Source organism: Loxodonta africana, chromosome 6 (assembly GCF_030014295.1).
Source record: "Loxodonta africana isolate mLoxAfr1 chromosome 6, mLoxAfr1.hap2, whole genome shotgun sequence".
NCBI lineage: Eukaryota > Metazoa > Chordata > Mammalia > Proboscidea > Elephantidae > Loxodonta > Loxodonta africana.
Window position 1 is genome coordinate 88005680 of NC_087347.1, and position 20948 is coordinate 88026627.

The 20948-nt window shown below is 37.8% G+C and overlaps 1 protein-coding gene across 23 annotated transcripts in view; it reads left to right on the top strand.

Annotated features, from left to right (window-relative positions):
• BAZ2B (bromodomain adjacent to zinc finger domain 2B) overlaps positions 1–20948 on the top strand; it is a 463153-nt gene that overhangs the window by 316829 nt on the left and 125376 nt on the right. The window contains exon 1 of one of the 23 annotated variants that reach the window (XM_023542916.2): positions 15684–15786. The exons of the other annotated variants lie outside the window; for them this stretch is intronic. The gene's annotated coding sequence lies outside the window, so the exon portion shown is untranslated. Of the gene's footprint in view, positions 1–15683; positions 15787–20948 lie in introns of those variants that run through there. 23 annotated transcript variants of the gene reach the window in all.

Below are 20948 nucleotides of genomic sequence, written 5' to 3' on the forward strand. Positions count from 1 at the left end.
ATGATTTGCATGCAATAGTAGTGTTTTATAGAACCCTGAATAAGTTTCTTATTACCTCTGTTGACCTATTGAATAATAGCTAGGTTTAACATCTAGTTTCTTTGCTCTTTTGGATTTTATCGGGGAGGAGGGGAGGATAGCACTGGTTTTTCTGGCTTATTACAAGTTCTCTTTGAGTATTTCATATTAATGTCTTAAATTTTTTAATTAATTAATAAATGTAAAGTTTTTTAGAACAATAGACCCATGACAGAATGAAGAAAAGCAAAGGAATTTTTGATGGTGAGATTAGATACCAGTTATTTTATTGCTTCCTGTTCATCCTAACCAACCCTAGAGTTATGAGGATGGCTGAGCACACAACATCTGACATTGGACAGATGAGACTGAGCAATTTATTGGTCACATACACTCACAACCCAAGAGAGGAAGACTCCACATGGCATGCAAGGCTGCATGGAGGTTGCACTTAGAAACAGAGTAAACCAAAAGGGACTATGGACGGCAGGCTTTGTGGTATCAAGAGGGTGGGGTGTTCCTTGCTTCCCGTGGGAGGATGTGATTGGCTTGTTTGGATAATTCCTCCAGCTGGCTGAAAACGAAAAGTGCCACACAAGGGTAAGCAGAAACTGTGCCTGATCCCTTTGATAAGAAGTGTTGTTTGTCTCAGAGCCTTATCCACAGAACAGAGTGGAGAACGGAACTTGCAGTTAGGCCACTCAAGACTCTCTGGATTACCAGACGATACTGAGCCTTAATTTAAGGCTTCACACCACACAAATGCTATGGACTCTTTGCCCTAAATTTGCTTCCAGTATTTAAAATGACATTCACCAAGTGCTAACTACTGCAGATATGTACTAAGGGAGATCATTTACTTGATGGAAAATAATTTCAAAATATAGAACATGTCAAATTTCTCTAGCTGGAAGGCTAGCATGAACAAAGTTTATATTGCTAAAAAGACAGCTTTATTTCAAAAGTGAAAATATTCTCAATTTTGTTTCATTATGTAGAAGGTATTTTAATTACAATCTCTCCACCCCCAATCATTTTTGCCTTTTTAGACAGATTTGGCAGACTATATCCTTCTCCCCTACCTTTTTTAAAAACATATAAACTTGATTAATTATTCCTTTATCACTCACTAGGAAGCTTTTTAACCATATGTTTTATTTTATAGACTATTTCATGTTTGTAAGCAGTAGAAATAGATATTTTACTGTCTCAAAATTCAGTTCGTATTTTGTATAAATGAAATGGGTGAATATGGATTATTTGTTTATAAAGTATTTGCATAATATCAAATACAGTGGATTCACATTATTCATGGTAGTTAGTTTTGATAAAATTACTTCAAATATTGAATTAGTGAATACCGAACCATTGCTCTAAGGGAAAAAAATACCAGGTCAGATTCCTACAAACTTCTGGTCACAACATTTTCATCAACTGGTTAATATATAACCCTGTTTTATGTTCGTTTTTGTTGTTATTGTTTTGTTGTACTGTTAGTAGTCATTGAGTTGGCTTTCACTTATGGCAACCTTATGTGTAATAGAATGAAACATTGCCCAGTCCTATGCCATCCTCACGATTGTGTTTCTGTTTAAAGGTACCATATTTAATGTACACTGTTGATTCATTAACGTTGAACTTGTGGCCAATGGCACTGTAACTCATGCCTTAGGAAAGCTTATCTAGCACATGTATTTTCTTTGTAAGGCACATCACAGCCTTCTTGCACTTTAGGACACTAGACAACATTTCAGCACTACACTTGGGGGCCATTTTAAATACCAAACTCACCACCAAAAAGCACAAAAATACAAAAAACATACCACTAAGTAAACCATAAAAGAACTTTTGTTTACCCTGTGAGAGCTGAAACAAAATGTAGAGCATTGCCTTGTGCGACCTCAGCTAAGAAGTGTGCATTGGCAACTCAAAATTTTTGCCGTTCTGTGTGTGTTTGTGGAATTAATGTGAAACTGCCACGAATATTGTTTTGGGGGTTATAAACGAATTTTATAGAGTAGGCAAATTTACAATGTGGAATCCAGAAATAATGATTGACTGTACATATTTTTACGTACATATTGGATTATCTTTTTGTTGTTGAGTTGTAAGAGTTTTTATTTTTTAATATATTCTGGGTATTAAAATCTTTATCAGATATATGGTTACCAAATGTTTTCTCCCATACCATAGGTTGTCTCTTCACTTTCTTGATAAAGCCCTTTCATGTACAAAAGTTTTTAATTTCGATGAAGTCCGATTTACATATTTTGTCTTTTGTTGCTCATGCTTTTATGTCATATCTAAGAATCTATTCTAAAAACCTAGGTCCCAAATCTTTACTCTTGTTTTTTCTTCTAAGAGTTTTATGGTTTTAGTTCTTATATTTAGATCCTTGATCCATTTTGAGTTAATTTTTGTACATGGTGTGAGGTATCGGTCCAATTTAATTCTTTTGCAAGTGGAAATCCAGTTGTCCCCACACCATTTATTGAAAAGACTATTCTTTCCTCCATCCTGTTCCTTTTAACGTATCTTTGAATTTATATTTAAAGTGAATTTCTTGTAGACAGCATATAATTGGGTCTTTTTTTTAATGCACTATAATAGTTTCTGTCTTTTACTTGGTGTATTTAGGCCATTCATATTTAATGTGATTATTGATGTAGTTTGAATTAATATCTACCATACTTGTAACTGTTTTCTATTCATTATACGTGTTCCTTTTTTTTTTTTATCTTCTACACTTTTTCTGTCTTCACTGGTTTTCGATGAACATTTCATATGATTCCGTTTTCTCTCCTCTTAGCATATACATTATATGTCTTTTACATTTTTATAGTGGTTACCCTAGAGTTGGCAATATATACCTCAAACCAATCTAAATCCACCTTCAGTAACACTATCACTTCACAGGTAGTGCACATAGCTTGTAACAGAATATTCTCCATTCCTCTCTCCCGTCTCTTATTATATCGCTCTCATTCATTTCTCCTCTCCGTAAGGTATAATCATCTGATACATTGTTGCTATCGTTATTTTGAACAAACTATTATGTATTAGGTTGATTAAGAATACTAAAAAGAAAAGATTTTACTTTACCTTCATTTAGGAGCCTGATGGCATAATGCTTAAGTGGTCAGCTGCTAACCAAAAAAAAGGTTGGTGGTTTGAACCCACCCAGTGGCTCACTTGGAGAAAGATCTGGCAATCTGCTCCCATAAAGATTACAGGCCTAGAAAACCCTATAGGACAGTTATACTCTGTCACATGGGGTCACCATGAGTTGAAAATTGACTCAACAGCACCCAACAGCAACAACATTCCTTTTTTAACTCACTTCCTTTCTTTATGTACATCCAAGTTTCTGACCTGTATAATTTTCCTTCCCTCCAAATAACATTTTTTTTTAAACATTTTTTGCAAGGCTGATCTGCTGGTGACAGACTACCCCGATTTTTGTTTGTCTGAGAAAGTCTTTATTTCTCCCTCATTTTTGATGAATAATTTCACTGGATACCGAATTCCAGGTTGGTGGGTTTTTTTTTTCTTTCAACACTAAATATTTCACTCCACTCTCTTCTTGCTTGCATGGTTTCTGAAGAGAAGTCTAATGTAATTCTATTCCTTGTTCCTGTATAGGCAGGTTTCTCCCCCCATTTCACCTCCACCTGTCATTTTTTTCAAGATTTTTTCTTTGTCTTTAATTTTCTGCAGTTTGAGTATGATGTGACTAGATGTAGATTTTTTGGTATTGATCTTGCTTAGTGTTCTCTGAGCTTTCTAGAGCTGTGATTGGTGTCTGTTATTATTACTTCAGATATTCTGTTCATCTCTTTCTTCTCCTTTCAGTATTCCTATTACACACGTTATACCTTTTGTAATTGTGCTTGGATAGTCTGTCTCATTTTTATTCATTTTCTTTTTGCTTTTGAGTATCAAGCTCATTCATTGTTTTCTCCACTTGTCTAGTCTACTGAGGAGCACATCAAAGACATTCTTCATATCTGTTACACAAATTTCAGTTTCTAAAATTTCATTTGGATTCTTTCTTAGCATTTCCTTCTTTTTTACTTACGTTACACATTTATTCCTGCATCTCCACTTTTTCCATTAGAATTCTCAGCATATAAATCATAGCTTTTGAAACTTCCAGTCTGGTAATTCCAAAATCTCTGTCATATCTCAGTCTGGTTCTGATGCCTGCTCTGTCTCTTCACACTATGTTTTTCCCTAATAGCACACCTTGTAATTTTTTGTTGAAAGTCAGACATGATGTATCAGGTGAAAGGCAGATAGGTTTTTAGTGAGAGTTTTATATTTATCTGGCTAGAAGTTACATTGTTTACTGTTTCCTGTAGCTGTAACGTAAGAGGGTAACTTTTCCTCTAGTATTCTTGTTTCTATCTCCCCTGTTGTCTTTGGGTTTCCCTAAAGATTCTTTCCTAAGCAGAACCTAAGCTTGCAGTTCTTCCAGCTGTAATCCCTTCTTATTATACAGGACCCTGTTAATGTGCTGGTACGGTGTACGGAGAAAGGAATCATTTTCTAGTTCTATGATTAGGTCTTAGTCTTTTAGTGAGCCCATATCCTAGGTTTTAACCTACACAGGTGTTTCTCAGCTATTTTTCTCCCTCACTTAGGTGACACAGTAATGATAGAAAGGGCAGGAGTTGAGTATTTTTCTTTCCCCATGTCAAGGGCTACGGTTGCTAATTTCCCTTCCACCAGATTTGTTAGACTCTAGTAAAACTCAAGTCTGTTAGGCTCAGGTAAAATAGCAGGCCTTTCTTAAGAACAGAAAAGTTCTGGGCATGTTTCAAAATGGTTACTTTTTCCCTCCCCTTGCTGGAAGCACTAGGGGATTTTTCTCCAATCTTCACAGTGAGAATTTGGTGGGGTTCCTGGAGATAAAACTCAGGAAAATGTTGGGATCTCTCTAAGACTCTTCCCACCTTCCTCCCCGCCAAGCCCAAATTTTTACCTCTAAAACTAGTCTATAGTGAGCCTCCCTTTATTTGTCGATTACAACTTAAGTGTTCCTTAAACACTAATGGCTCTGGTGTGGGCATCTGCTCTAAGCTTCTGCTCCTGGTAAGCTATGATTCTGTGTATCTGCTTGTCTCTCTAGTTTTGGGTGTAGCAATCCCTGAATGATCTAAGAAGAGTTGTTGATTTTCGGTTTGTTCAACTTTTTTCTTATTGTGAGAATGGGAGTGACAATTTCCAAGCTCTCTACATGTCAGACGGGACTCTTCAATTTTTTTTTTTTTTTTTTTGGTATGGAGACAGCAAAAACAGCTCTCGTCTTTAAAATGGCAAAACCTTAACAGTTCTTTAATTGCCTCTTTGAGGTCATTCTGTTGTTTTAAACAGCTATTTTAATTGGCCTTTCTCTGTTTTCTTCATTAAGGGTGTGTCTATAAGAATTCCTCTGAGTTATAAAGGATGTAAATCAAGTCCGGTTTCCACTTTGAATTATCAAATTATTTCTTTTGAATCAACAACTTGCCAGAGTCCAGAATTTTACCTGTTGTCAGCCTGTTACTATTTCATGGGTGCTGTCAGAAGACACGAGATGCCTGCATTAGAGATTTTATTGCTCATGGCACAGCAAACAGTATGAGCATCATGTCAGCATTGGTTCATGCCCCGCAAGTCTCACAGGGGTGACATGGAGGGGCCCGGTTGGATGCTATGCGTGCAGTAGGTTTGTGTCACAACTGAGGAACACTGAGCTCAAGGAATTCACTGTCTTTATCATAAATAAGGACACCCTGGTGGCATAGTAGTTAAAGTGCTATGGCTGCTGACAAAGAGATCGGCAGTTCAAATCCACCAGGTGCTCCTAGGAAACTCTGTGGGGCAGTTCTACCCTGTCCTGTAGGGTCGCTATGAATCGGAATTGACAGCACTAGGTTTGGTTTTTTTTTGGTATAGTAAACAAAAGCAAGGCTGCTCTTTCCTGGAGGGGAATGTTACTTCATCTTTCAGCAATACCAGCTGCAAATACAGTCTTCAAAAATGGCCCAGGTAAAGAGTGTTCAGGGCCTTATTGTCTTGGCATACCCAGCAATAACATGCAGGGACACTCAGAGCCCTTAAAAGATTGCCTCTCCCTTAGAAAGCCGGAAATGGAAATACCATATGATCCAGGAATCCCACTCCTAGGAATATATCCTAGAGAAATAAGAGTCATCATACAGACAGACATATGCACACTCATGTTCATTGCAGCATTGTTCACAATAGCAAAGATGGAAACAACCTAGATGCCCGTCAGCAGATGAATGGATAAACAAACTGTGGTACATACACAATGGAGTATTATGCAATGATAAAGAACAACAATGTATCTGTGAAGCATGTCATAACATGCATGAATCTGGAGGATGTCTCTGCTGAGTGAAATAAGTTAATCACAAAAGGACAAATACTGTATGAGACCACTACTGTAAATACTCATGAAAAGGTTTACATACAAAAAGAAACAATCTTTCATGGTTACAAGGGAGGGGTGGGATGGAGATGGAAAACACTTAATAGACAATAGATAAGTGGAAACTTTGGTGAAGGGTAACATAGTACACAGTACTGGGGAAGCCAGCACAACCTGTACAAGGCAAGGTCATGGTAGCTCCATAGATAAATCTAAACTCCCTGAAGGACTGAATTGCTGGGCTGAGGGCTGTGGGAACCATGATCTCAGGGAATATCTAGCTCAATTGGCATAACATAGTTTATAAAGAATATATTCTACATGCTACTTTGGTGAGTAGCATCTGGGATCGCAAAAGCCTGTGAACAGCCATTTAGCATACTCCACTGGTCTCACCCCTTCAGGAGCAAGGAAGAATGAGTAAAACTAAAGATACAAGGGGAAGATTAGTCCAAAGGACTAATGGACCACATCTACCACGGCCTCCACCAGACTGAGTACAGAACAACGAGATGGTGCCCAGCTACCTCCACTGACTGCTCTGACAGGGGTCACAATAGAGGGTCCTAGACAGAGCTGGAGAAAAATGCAGAAGAAAATTCTAATTCAAAAAGAAAGACCAGACTTGCTGGCCTGACAGAGACTGGAGAAGCCCTGAGTGTATGGCACCCGGACTCTGTTTCAGCTCAGTAATGAGGTCACTCTGGTGGTTCACCCTTCAGCTAAAGATTGAACAGGCCCATGGAACAAAACAAGACTAAAGGGGCAAAACAGCCCTGGGGCAGGGACTGGAAGGCAGGAGGGAGGAGGAAAGCTGGTAATAGGGAACCCAGTGTTGAGAAAGGAGAGTGTTGACATGTCATGGGGTCGTTAACCAATATCATAGAACAATGTGTGTACTAACTGTATGATAAGAAACTAGTTCTGTAAACCTCTATCTAAAGTACAGTAAAAAAATTTACAAAAAGAGATTGCCTCTCACAACACATCTTTAGTTTTATTACTGTAAATTGCATAGAAAATAACGCAATAAAGATTGATTAAAGGCTATCTGCATATATGGGTTTCGTTGGTCTTATCAGAAGAGGTGACATTCCTTTTCCCTTAAGGAATGACTTATTTTTTTAAATAAGTGCCTACTCCCAAAGCATAACTTGGGACAGCTTTCAATAAATGCATAGGTAAAACAGGCAAAATAATAATAATAAAAATATCAAAAGAATAGGCTCTAAAATGTAAAAAGAGACTTAGTTATAGCTGCAGATACTGAACAACAACAAAAAACACTTAACTAGCTAGCTGTTAAGATTCAAAGGAAAACATAATAGGATACATCAAAAAATTTGGAAGAGATTTACCTGGCCAAACAACTGGAAGAAATCCATATTTATGCCCATTCCAAAGCAAGATGATCAATAGAATGCAGAAATTATTCAACATTATCACTAATATTACACACAAGTAAAATTTTGCTGAAGATAATTCAAAAACATTTGGCAGCTGTACATCAGCAAGGAACTGCCAGAAATCCAGACTGAATTCCGAAGAGGATGTGGAATGAGGAATACCATTGCTGATGTCAGATGGATCTTGGCTAAAAGCAAAGAATACCGGAAGGAAGTTTACCTGTGTTTTATTGACTATGCAAAAGTATTTAACTGTATGGATCATAACACATTATGGATAACATTGTGAAGAATGGGAATTCCAGAACACTTAGTTGTGCTCACGCAGAACTTGTACGTAGACTAAGAGGCAGTCTTTCGAACAGAACAGAGGAATACTGCGTGGTTTAAAATCAGAAAAGGTGTGCGTCAGGGTTGTATCCTTTCACCATACTTATTCAGCCTGTATGCTGAGCAAATCCAGGAAGCTGGACTATATGAAGAAGAAGAGGGCATCAGGATTGGAGGAAGACTCATTAATAACCTGCGTTATGCAGATGACACAACCTTGTTTGCTGAAAGTGGAGAGGACTTGAAGCAGTTACTGAGGATCTAAAACTATAGCCATCAGAATGGTTTGCACCATACTGAAGGAAACATTAATCCTCACAACTGGACCAATAAGCAACATCATGATAAATAGGGAAATGGTTGAAGTTGTCAAGGATTTGGTTTTACTTGCATCCTCCTACAATAATGCTCGTGGAAGCAGCAGTCAAGAAATCAAACAATGTATTGCACTGGGGAAATCTGCTGCAAAAGACCTTGTCAAAGTGCTAAAAAGCAAAGATGTCACCTTGAGGACTAATTTGCACCTTGATGCAAGCCATGGTTCTTTCAGTTACCTTATATGCATGTGAAAAATGGACAGTGAATAAGGAAGATCAAAGAAGAATTGACAGGTTTGAATTATGGTGTTGGTGAAGACTATTGAATATACCATGAACTGCCAGAAGATCAAACAAATCTCTCTTGGAAGAAGTACAGCCAGAATGCTCCTTAGAAGCAAGGATGGTGAGACTTGCTGTCACGTACTTTGGACATGTTATCAGGAGGGACCAGTCCCTGGAGAAGGACATCATGCTTGGCAAATTAGAGGGTCATTGAAAAAGAGGAAGACCCTCAAGGAGATGGATTTACTCAGTGGCTGCAAGAATTGGCTCAAACATAGCAGTCACTGTGAGGATGGCACAGGATCAGGCAGTATTTCATTCTTTTGTACATAGGGTTGCTATGAGTCAGAAACCACTTGACAGCACCTAACAACAATGAATATTATTATCCACATATCCTAATGCATATAAGCATACATATTTGAAGATTTCTTCAACTTTATCAGCAATACCAATTTACTTTCTCACTATATTTGAATTTCTGATGGTTATCATCTTTGGTAACACCTGGCATTATCAAACTTTGATTTTGTCAATGATAGATATGAAGTAGTATTTCATTGACATGCCTTTTTATGAATTTTTTAGCCTATTCGATTTCCTTTTTTTTAAGTTCCTTTTTAGGGCTTTGGTGCATATATCTAATGGGTTGTGTATCTTTTTCTTATCGATTGTACAAGTTCTTTTTTACCTTCTTTCTCAGTGCTATTCCTTTTTTTAGTTATGTGTTGGGCAGATATCTTTCTCCAGTTTGTGGTGTGCCTTTTTTATTCCAGATTATCTCTTTTTTTTTCTATACATTTTTTTTTTGTACTTTAATTGAAAGTCTACAAATCAAGTCAGTCTCTCATCTAAAAATTTATGTACACCTTCCTATATATTCCTAATTGCTCTCCCCCCAATGAGACAGCCCACTCCTTCCCTCCACTCTCTCTTTTTGTGTCCATTGCGCAAGCTTCTAACCCCCTCTGCCTTCTCATCTCCCCTCTAGATAGGAGATGCCAACATAGTCTCGGGTGTCTACTTGATCCAAGAAGCTCATTCTTCACCAGCATCTTTTTCTATCGCATTGGCCAGTCCAATCCCTGTCTGAAGAGTTGGCTTTGGGAATGGTTCCTGTCCTGGGCTAACAGAAGGTCTTAGGGGCAATGACCACCGGGTCCTTCTAGTCTCAGTCAGACCATTAAGTCTGGTCTTTTTACGAGAACTTGGGGTCTGCGTCCCACTGCTCTCCTGCTCCCTCAGGGGTTCTCTGTTGAGTTCCCTGTGAGGGCAGTCATCTGTTGTAACAGGGCACCATCTAGTTCTTCTGGTCTCAGGCTGATGTAGTCTCTGGTTTATGTGTCCCTTCCTGTCTCTTGGGGAACTCTGGTTGCATAGTGGTTAAGTGCTACAGCTGCTAACCAAGAGGTCGGCAGTTCAAATCCACCAGGTGCTCCATGGAAACTCTATGGGACAGTTCTACTCTATCGTATAGAGCCGCTATGAGTCAGAATCGACTCGGCGGCAGTGGGTTTTTTGGTTTGGTTCTGTCTCTTGGGTTAGTAATTACCTTGTGTCCTTGGTGTTCTTCATTCTCCTTTGCTCCAGGTGGGCTGAGACCAATTGATTCATCTTGGATGGCCGCTTGCTAGCGTTTAAGACCCCACATGCCGCTCTCCAAAGTGGGATGGAGAATATTTTCTTAATAGATTTTGTTATGCCAATTGACTAAGGTGTCCCCTGAAACCATGGTCCCCAAACCGCCGGCCCTGCTATGCTGGTCTTCAGAGCATTCAGCTTATTCAGGAAACTTCTTTGCTTTTGTTTTAGTCCAATTGTGCTGACCTCGCCTGTATTATGTGCTCTTTCCTTTCACCTAAAGTAGTTCTCATCTACTATCTAATTAGTGAATACCCCTCTCCCTCCCTCCCCCCATCTCGTAACGGTCAAAGAATATTTTCTTCTGTTTAAACTATTTCTCGAGTTCTTATAATAATGATCTTAAACAATATTTGTCCTTTTGCAACTGACTAATTTCACTCAGCATAATGCCTTCCAGATTCCCTATGTTATGAAATGTTTCACAGATTCCTCACTGTTCTTTATCAATGCATGGTATTCCATTGTGTGAATAGCGAATACACCATAATTTATTTATCCATTCATCCGTTGATAGGTGCCTTGGTTGCTTCCATCTTTTTGCTGTTGTAAACAGTGCTGCAGTGACCATGGGCGTGCATATATCTGTTCTTCTAGAGGCTCTTATTTCTCTAAAATATATTCCAAGGAGTGGGATCACTGGATCGTATGGTAGTTCTATTTCTAGCTTTTGGAGAAAGTGCCAGATTGATTTCCAAAGTGGTTGTACCATTTTACATTCTGAACACCAGTGTATAAGTATTCCAGTCTCTCCACAACCTCTCCAACATTTATTATTTTGTATTTTTTTGATTAATGCCAGCCTAGTTGGAGTGAAATGGAATCTCATTGTACTTCGATTTGCATTTCTCTAATGGCTAATGATCGTGAACATTTCCTCCTGTATCTGTTAGCTACCTGAATGTCTTCTTTAGTGAAGTGTCTGTTAATATCTTTTGCCCATTTTTTAATCAGGTTATTTGTCTTTTTGCAGTGGGGTTTTTGCAGTATCATGTAGATTTTAGAGATCAGGCGATGATCAGAAATGTCATAGCTAAAAACTTTTTTCTAGTCTGTAGGTAATCTTTTTACTCTTTTGGTGAAGTCTTTGGATGAGCATAGGTGTTTAATTTTTAGGCGCTCCCAGTTATCTAGTTTTTCTTCTGCATTTTTAGAAATGTTTTATATACTGCTTATTTTATGTATTAGAGCTCCTGACATTGTCCCTATTTATTCTTCCATGATTTTTATTGTTTTAGATTTTATATTTAGGTCTTTGATCCATTTGGAGTTCATTTTTGTGCATGGAGTGAGGTATGGGTCTTGTTTCATTTTTTTGCAGATGGATATCCAGTTATGCAGCACTACTTATTTAAAAGATTGTCTTTTCCCCATTTAACTGATTCGGGGCCTTTATCAAATATCAACTGCTCATATGTGGATGGATTTATGTCTGGATTCTCAATTCAATTCCATTGGTCTGTGTATCTGTTGTTGTACCAGTACCAGGCTGTTTTGACTACTGTGGTGGTATAATAGTTTCTAAAATCAGGTAGAGTGAGGCCTCCCACTTTGTTCTTCTTTTTCAGTAATGCTTTACTTATCCGAAGCCTCTTTCTCTTCCATATGAAGTTGGTGATTTGTTTCTCCATCTCATTAAAAAATGTCGTTGGAATTTGAATCAGAATTGCATTAAATCTATAGATCACTTTGGTAGAATAGACATTTTTACAATGTTAAGTCTCCCTATCCATGAGCAAGGTATGTTTTTCCACTTATGTAGGCCTCCGTTGGTTTCTTGCAGAAGCGTACTGTAGTTTTCTTTGTATGTCTTTTACATCTCTGGTAAGATTTATTCCTAAGTATTTTATCTTATTGGGGGCTACTAGAAATGGTATTGATTTGGTGTTTCCTCTTTGATGTTCTTTTTGTTGGTGTAGAAGAATCCAAGTGATTTTTGTATGTTTGTCTTGTACTGTAGCTGAACTCTTCTATTAGTTTCAGTAGTTTTCTTGAGGATTCCTTATGGTTTTCTGTGTATAAGATCATGTCATCTGCAAATAGAGATACTTTTACTTCTTTCTTGCAATCTGGATGCCCTTTATTTCTTTATCTAGCCTAATTGCTCTGGCTAGGACCTCTAGCACAAAGTTGAATAAGAGCAGTGATAATGGGCATCTTTGTCTGGTTCCTGGTGTCAAGAGGAATGCTTTCAGGCTCTCTCCATTTAGGACGATGTTGGCTATTGATTTTGTATAAAATACCTATTGACTTTGTATAACTGCCCTTTATTATGTTGAGGAATTTTCCTTCTATTCCTATTTTGCTGGGAGTTTTTATCATGAATGGGTGTTGAACTTTGTCCAATGCCTTTTCTGCATCAATTGATAAAATCATGTGGTTCTTGTTTTTTGTTTTATTTATATGATGATTACATTGTTTTTCTAATGTTGAACCATCCCTGCATACCTGTGATGAATCCCACTTGGTCATGGTGAATTATTTTTTTGATATATTGTAGAATTCTATTGGCTAGAATTTTGTTGAGAATTTTTGCATCTAAGTTCATGAGGGATATAGGTCTCTAATTTTCTTTTTTTGTGGTGTCTTTACCTGGTTTTGGTATCAAGGATATGCTGGGAGTATTCTGTCCTTTTCTATCGTCTGAAATACCTTTAGTAGTAGTAGTGTTAACTCTTTTCTGAAAGTTTGGTAGAACTCTGCAGTGAAGCCATCCGGTCCAGGGCTTTTTTTTTGTTGGTAGTTTTTTGATTACCTTTTCAATCTCTTCTTTTGTTATGGGTCTATTTAGTTGTTCTGCGTCTGTTTGTGTTAGTTTAGATAGGTAGTGTGTTTCTAGGAATTCATCCGTTTCTTCTAGGTTTTCAAATTTGTTAGAATACAATTTTTCATAATAATCTGATATGATTCTTTTAATTTCAGTTGGGTCTGTTGTAATATTTGTTTTCTTCTGGTGCCTCAGGGTTTCTTTTGTTGCTCTCTTTCTATTTGTTCAAGTTGTAGGGATAATTCTTTGATTTTGGCCCTTCTTTTTGTATGTGTGCATTTATTGATATAAATTGACCTCTGAGCACTGCTTTCTCTGTGTTCCAAAGGTTCTGCTAGGAAGTGTTTTCATTCTCATTGGATTCTATGAATGTCCTCATTCCATCCTTAATGTCTTTTATAATCCAGTCTTTTTTGAGAAGGGTAATATTGTTCAGTTTCCAAGTGTTTGATTTCTTTCCCTGCTTTTTCTATTACTGATTTCTACTTTTATGACCTTATTGTCAGAGAAGATGCTTTGTAATATTTCAATGTTTTGGATTCTGCTAATGCTTGCTTTATGACGTAAGATGTAGTCTATTCTAGAGAATGTTCCATGTGCACTAGAAAAGAAAGTATACTTGGCTGCTGTTGGGTGGAGTGTTCTGTATACGTCTATGAGGTCGAGTTGGTTGATTGTGGCATTTAGATCTTCCATGTCTTTATTGAGCTTCTCTCTGGATGTCCTGTCCTTCACTGAAAGGGGTGTGTTGAAGTCTCCTAGTATTATTGTGGAGCTGTCTATCTCACTTTTCAATGCTGATAGAGTTTATGTATCTTGCAGCCCTGTCGTAGGTGCATAAATATTTAATATGGTTATATCCTCCTGGTATGTTGTCCCTTTTAATCATTATATAGTGTCCTTTCCTTATTCTTTATGATGGATTTAACTTTAAAGTTTGTTTTGTCAGGAATTAATACTGCCACTCTTACTCTTTTTTTGATTGTTATTTGCTTGACATTTTTTTTTCCATCCTTTGAGTTTTAGTTTGTGTCTCTAAGTCTAAGGTGTGTCCCTTGTAGGCAGCGTATAGACGGATCGTGTTTTTTAATCCATTCTGCCAATCTCTGTCTCTTTATTGGTGCATTTAGTCCATTTACATTGAGTCTAATTATTGATAGGTATGAATTTAGTGCTTTCATTTTGGTGTCTTTTTTTGTGTGTTGTTGACAGTTTCTTTTCCCAATTAATTTTTTGTGTTGAGTAGAGTATCTTTATGTATTTGTCTTTTCCTCATATTCATTGTTGTTGATTTCGTTTCTGCTGAGTCTCCAATTTTTTCTTGTATTTAATTTTAATGTGTTGGATAGTTTGTCTCCTTTGTGTTTACCTCATTATTTACCCCTGTTTTTCTAAATTTAAACCTAATTTGTTATTTCTTTGTATTGCCTTGTTTTTTTCTCTATGTGAAAGATCTGTAACTACATTTCTTAGTCCCTCTTTATTAATTTTTTGTTTTACGTAATAAAGTCACTGTTTACCTCTGTGTATTAATCTTTTGTATTCTGCCTCCGTTAACTCCAGGAAGGCCCTTTCATCTAGAAGATCCCTTGATTCTTTGTTTGAGAGCTTGCTGAGGTGATCATGATCTGTTTCTTTGTGACTTGATATTGACTGTTGTTTCCGAGCCATCTGTAAGTTATTATATTAGTTTATTTTATATTTGCTTACTGTATCCTAGTGTGTTGCTTTGTTTTGTTATGTCCAAATCGGTTGCTTGAATGAAGCAGTCTGATTATTTTCACTTTTGGAACTCTGATGTCCTGTCCCCAGATGGCTAGAGTTGTTATCAGGTATATCAGGCTAGGAGTCCATTCACTTTTCTTGTTTGAATTCAGCTCAGGTTTCCAGGTAGCTGATCATCAAGGGTGTGGTACAGGCTCTGTCCTACAGTCTTAGAAGGGCAGGGGTGATTGGTGTATGTACCGGTATCTGGTTGCAGCAAGGGGTCATGCTCTGAACAAGGCAGGGGGCTGAGAATTGTCCACCACGTGTCTCGGAGGAAAGTGTGTCCCTGTTCCCTAGAGTGCACAGGTGGGTGGGTTCTGTAGACAGACCATGGGCACCCAGCGTTTTTGTTTGTAACAACTGGGAGGTGCCAGTTATCCTTGCACCCGTGTCACGGGTGGTTGGATGACCTGAGTGGAGCCACCAGTCTGTAGGCCCCTGATGTGGGTAGGTGAGGACCTTGTTCCCTAGGCAAAGCAGTGTCAAACATCAAATACCAGCCTCTCTACCGCACAGCTGAAACAGTTGTAGTCTGCCAACAAGGGCCTATTTTTCTGAAACAGGCCCACACAGGTCCATACAGAGGGGAAAGGTACTCAAAGTCCATGGACCATTTATGCCTGGACAGGAGCCACTTCTGTCCTGAGCTCCCCTAGTTAGTGGAGCTGGCAAATTATCTTTTCCCTAAGTTGCAAATTTATTCCTTCTGCAGGGCTTGGAGAATGCCAATAGGCACTCAACAGGGCCTATCTCAGGCCCAGGGAAATCAGCAGCTGCTGAAGCCAGCTTGGCGGTGGGGGGCACGATAAAATACACGTAAGTGCTTAGCTTTTGCCAAGAGCGCCATTCTTCTCTGGCTCCAGAGGTGTGAATTGGCTGTGTGGCTGGCTGCTTCTCTCTTAGGAAACTGTGGCCAAAGGCTAGTACCAGCCTGCTGCAGCCACTCCCAGGAATGGTGCCTGAGGATTCCTGGCAATTCAGGTCCAGTAACTCCTCTCCATTTCTGAACCATCTCTTCCTTTCCCTATCCCTCAGTTCATTTTCTGACCTTGCCTTTGATGTTCAGGGCTCCTAGCTTTTCATAAATATACTCATTTCACTTGATTTTTTGGGTCTTTGTTGTAAGAGGGCTCACCGGAAGCGTCTGTCTATTCCGCCATCTTGGCCCCAACTCCTTTGTACATTTTTTGCAAATAATATTTTATTTTGTTTTTGGTGAAAGTTTACATAGCAGCTTAGGTTCCCATTCAGCAATTTCTACAGAAGTTATTTAGTGACCTTGGTTACATTCTTCTTAATGTATGAACATTCTCATTATTTCTGTTCTGGTTTTTCCTTTTCTATTATTCTAATTTCCCTGACCCCCTTATTTTCTCAGCTTTGTTTTAAAGTAATTGTTGAGCATTTAGTCTCATATGGGTGAGTTTTTTAAAAAGCACAGTACTTACAGGTGATATTAATTATTTTTAAGTCAATTTGTTACTTACATAAGGGAATATCTGGGATTAGTTTCAGTTCAAGTTTTAAAGGCTATCTCAGGGCAACAGTCTCAGAGAGTCCTCTAGTCTCAGGCAGTCCAGTAGGTTTGTTTTGCTTTTTTTTTTTTTAGAAATTTGAGGTTACATTCCACATTTTTTCACCCATTCTGTAAGGGTCCATCTATTTTGGTACTGATTAGAACTGTTGGTAGTGGTAGCCCATCTATACGTTGTCTTTTGATGAATAGAACTTCCAATTGTAATGTAGTCAGATTTAACAATTTTTTTTGTTTTATTATTAATGGCTGTGTTTTTTCTCTCTTGTTTAAGAAATCCTACTATATCTCCATGTCTGTGCATAAATTCTTAAGACTCTCTTACTTCCCATTTTGTATTACTTAGGAAAATACATGCTTATCTGGTATCAGGGCAGTTGTAATAGACTCAATTGGCATTTTGGTTTTTCAAACTATCACCAAGTTGTCTTGTTGGTTGATATCTCAGTCAGAGTTTAGCTAGAGATAACATAAACCACTGCAGATACATTAAGCCAAACGAGATTTGTGATGGTTAAGATTGTGTGTTAATGTTAGGAATTAGGTACTTATAAAACCATTGAAGGGCTGGCTCCTGGCCCCCATGAATGATTCCAGAGCAGTACTTCAGAATTGGGCTGCCAGGGAAACTACCTCTGGTTCAGTCAGGACACCACTGTTTGAACTGCTAACTCTATGATCATACTACCTTTGTTTAAGTCTAGTGATCAGGAATCACTGACAGAACTGCTCCAAGGCTGTTCCATGCTGCCTGCTAGAGCTGTGCAATCAAAGAGGATACCTCATGGCTGCCAATTGCCCACTTTAACTCACTCATTAATTCTTGTCATGCATGTCTGATTGGCAGATTCTAAATTAACATCTAGAAGCCTGGCTGCAAGAGAGACTGATAAATGTTTTTAGCCACCCAGCTTCTACATTACAAGAAGATACACTGCAAGGAAGTTGGAACAAATGAATGAGCCAATTTGCCACCCATTTGAACTCATCTGGCAATAGCTCCCTTCCCTGCTGTATCTCCCCACCTCTGTATTATAATAAAAATATTTATGATATTTGTATATGAGCTTACTTCCAACTTCAACAGTACTTTTGTCTGCTTGTTTGTTGGAACAAAGTAGTATTTCAGTAGTACGTCTAATAGCTTATGTATACTTACCACAAATCTCCCTTAATATGGTGCTCTAGTAAGAATATAAATAACGTCAAATTAAATCAAAGAAAATAAATGCTTAGCTCAAGCTGATATGGCCCCTAACTCTCACAGATAATAGCAAATATCTATTAATTCCTTTTTTATAATTATAAAGGACCTTTTAAGTGTTTAATTCTTTGTGTACAGTATTACTAATTTTCTCTATCTACTGGTTCATGTTCATGAGTATAAAAGCATGCTCTAGTAGCTCCCATTAGAAAACATAATACTAAACCCTCCATTCACCCCATTTCCCTTATGACTGTTACCCTGTTTTCTGCCTCACTTCACAGCCAAACTTCTCAAAAGAGATAACTACATTTACTTTCTCCTTTTCCTTGTCTTTCAAGCATATTTCAGCCCATACCAAGGCTCACATCTCACTCAGCCTCTTAGCAGAATTTGACTTAGTTATCCACTTTTTGAAAATCTTCTCTAATAGCCTCTGGGATGCCCTTAGTGTTGTTTCTTTTTTTTTTTTTTTCCTTACTTCTGGCTACTCTGTTTTTTTTGCAGATTCTTTTAGTCATGAATGTTGAATTTCCCAGGCCGTGGTCTTGAGACCTCTTATCTCCTTTCTCTTTGTTTAAATTAAACCTGTATGAAGACTCTGCCCAAACTTTCTGACCTTCTGGACATATATATTTTACATAGATGTTTCATAGGAATCTAAACAAATCTAGCGTATCTAAAATCAAACGCTTGATTTCCCTCCCAAACCTATTTTGCTAACATTCTTCATCCTTTTACTAAGTGACACCATCCTCCTAGTAGTTCAAGCCATAAATATAGTGACCGTGCTAGATTTCTCTTTTTCTCTCATTCTCCCATCCAAATCCTATTTATTCTGCCTTCAAATTAAACTTGAATCTGTAATCTTCTTTCTGTCTCTGCTACCATTATCCTAGTCTACACTACAGTCTCACCTAATTATTGCAGTAAACTCCTAACTGGCCTCTCCACTTCCATGGTTGCCCTGCTTTAATCTGTTCTTCTTATACTGGAGGGAAACTGATTATGTGTACTTTCCTTTAGTTTAGTTTTTTTTAGGTGTAATTTGTGTAAAATAAAATTCACTCATCTAAAGTGTACATTTCAATGAGGTTTGAGAAATGTAAATACTCGTGAGCTCCAGGTTATAGAACATTTTCACCACCCCAACAAGTTGCCTTGTGTATCTTTGACGTCAGTTTCCTAATTCCATCCCTGCTCATGGCAATCACTGATCTGCTTTCTGTCACTATTGTTTGGCTTTTTCTGTAATTTAATATGAATCATACAACATTGATGATTCTTAAACTGGAATCACACAATATGTTGTGCTTGGCTTCTTTCACTTAGCATAATGCTTTTGAGGTTGGTCAGTGCTGTCTATCAGTAGTTCATTCCTTTATATTATTGGGTAGTACTCCATTGTATGGCTATTCCACAGTTTGTTTATTCATTTACCTGTTGATGGACATTGAATTGTTTCAGTTTGGGACTATTATGTACATTCTAGTAACTGGCCTTTGTGTTTACAGATATTTTTATTTCTCTTGGGTAAATACCTAGGAGTGGGATTGTAGATAATATGGTAAATGTATGTTTAGTTTTATAACAATTTGACAGATGTTTTTCCAGAGTAGTTATAACATGTAGTATTCCTCACCAGCAATGTATGAAAGTTTTGCTGATGGTAATTCAAAAATGGTCATAGCAGTATATCGACAGGGAACTGCCAGAAATTCAAGCTAGATTCAAAGAGGACATGGAGGGAGGGATATCATTGCTGATGTCTGATAGATCTTGGCTGAAAGCAGAGAATACCAGAAAGATTTTCACCTGTGTTTTATTGACTATGCAAAGGCATTCTACTATGTGGATCATAACAAATTATGGATAACATTGTGAAAAATGGGAATTCCAGAACACTTAATTGTGCTCATGGGGAACATGTACATAGACCAAGAGGCATGCCTCTTGAACAGAACAAGGTGGTACTACATGGTTCAAAGTCTGGAAAGATGTGCGTCACAGTTGTAACCTTTTACCATACTCATTCAATCTATATGCCGAGCAAATAGTCTGAGAAGCGGAACTTTATGAAGAAGAACGTGCCATCAGTGTTGGAGAAAGACTTATTAACATTTGCAGATGACACAGCCTTGCTTGCTGAAAGTGAAGTGGACTTGAAGCACTTACTGATGAAAATCAAAGACTACAGCCTTCAATATGGATTACACCTTAACAGAAAGAAAACAAAAATCCTCACAATTGGATCAATAAGCAGCATCATGATAAATGGAGAAAATATTGAAGTTGTCAAAGATTTAATTTTACTTGGATCCACAGTTAACGCCTATAGAAGTAGCAGTCAAGAAATCAAATGACATTGCAGTTGGCAGATCTGCTGCAAAAGAACTCTTTAGAGTGTTAAAAAGCAAAGATGTCACTTTGAGGCCTAAGGTGTACCTGACCCAAACCATGATATTGTCAGTCACCTCATATGCTTGCGAAAGCCGGACAATGAATTAATGACTTTGAATTATGGTGTAGGTGAAAATGTTGAATATACCATGGACTGCCAGAAGAATGAACTAATGTGTCTTAGAACAACTCTTTCTAAGCCAGAATATCCTTAGAAGTGAGGATGGCGAGACTTCATCTCACTTAATTTGGACATGTTATCGGGAGGGACCAGTCCCTGGAAAGGGACATCATGCTTGGTTAAGCAGAGGATCAGCAAAAAACAGGAAGACCCTCAATGAGATGGATGGACACAGTACCTGCAACAGTGGGCTCTAATACAGCAAGGATTGTGAAAATGGTACAGAACTGGGCAGTGTTTTGTTCTTTTGTGCATAGGTCGCTAGGAGTTGGATCCAACTTGAAAGCAGCTAACAACAAACCAACACCACGGGTATGATTTGTTCTTCTTTTCTAGTTTCTTAAAGTGAAAGCTTAGATAGTTTATTTCAAAATTTTGTCCTTTTTCTTACATATGCATTTAATGCTATAATTTTTTTTAAGTACTGCTTTTGTTAGCTGTAGCCCAGAAATTTTTATATGTTGTAGTTTCATTACCATTCCAGTTAAAATATTTTCCCTTGTGAATTTATCTTTGGCAGATGTTTTGTTTAGAAGACAGTAATTTAACATTTAGGTTTTTTAAATTGATATTCCTTTTAGTTTGTTGTGGACAGAAAACAAGCTGCTAATATCCGTGCTCTGTTCTTTTGGCTTTCCGCTGCTGCTCTTTTAGACGTC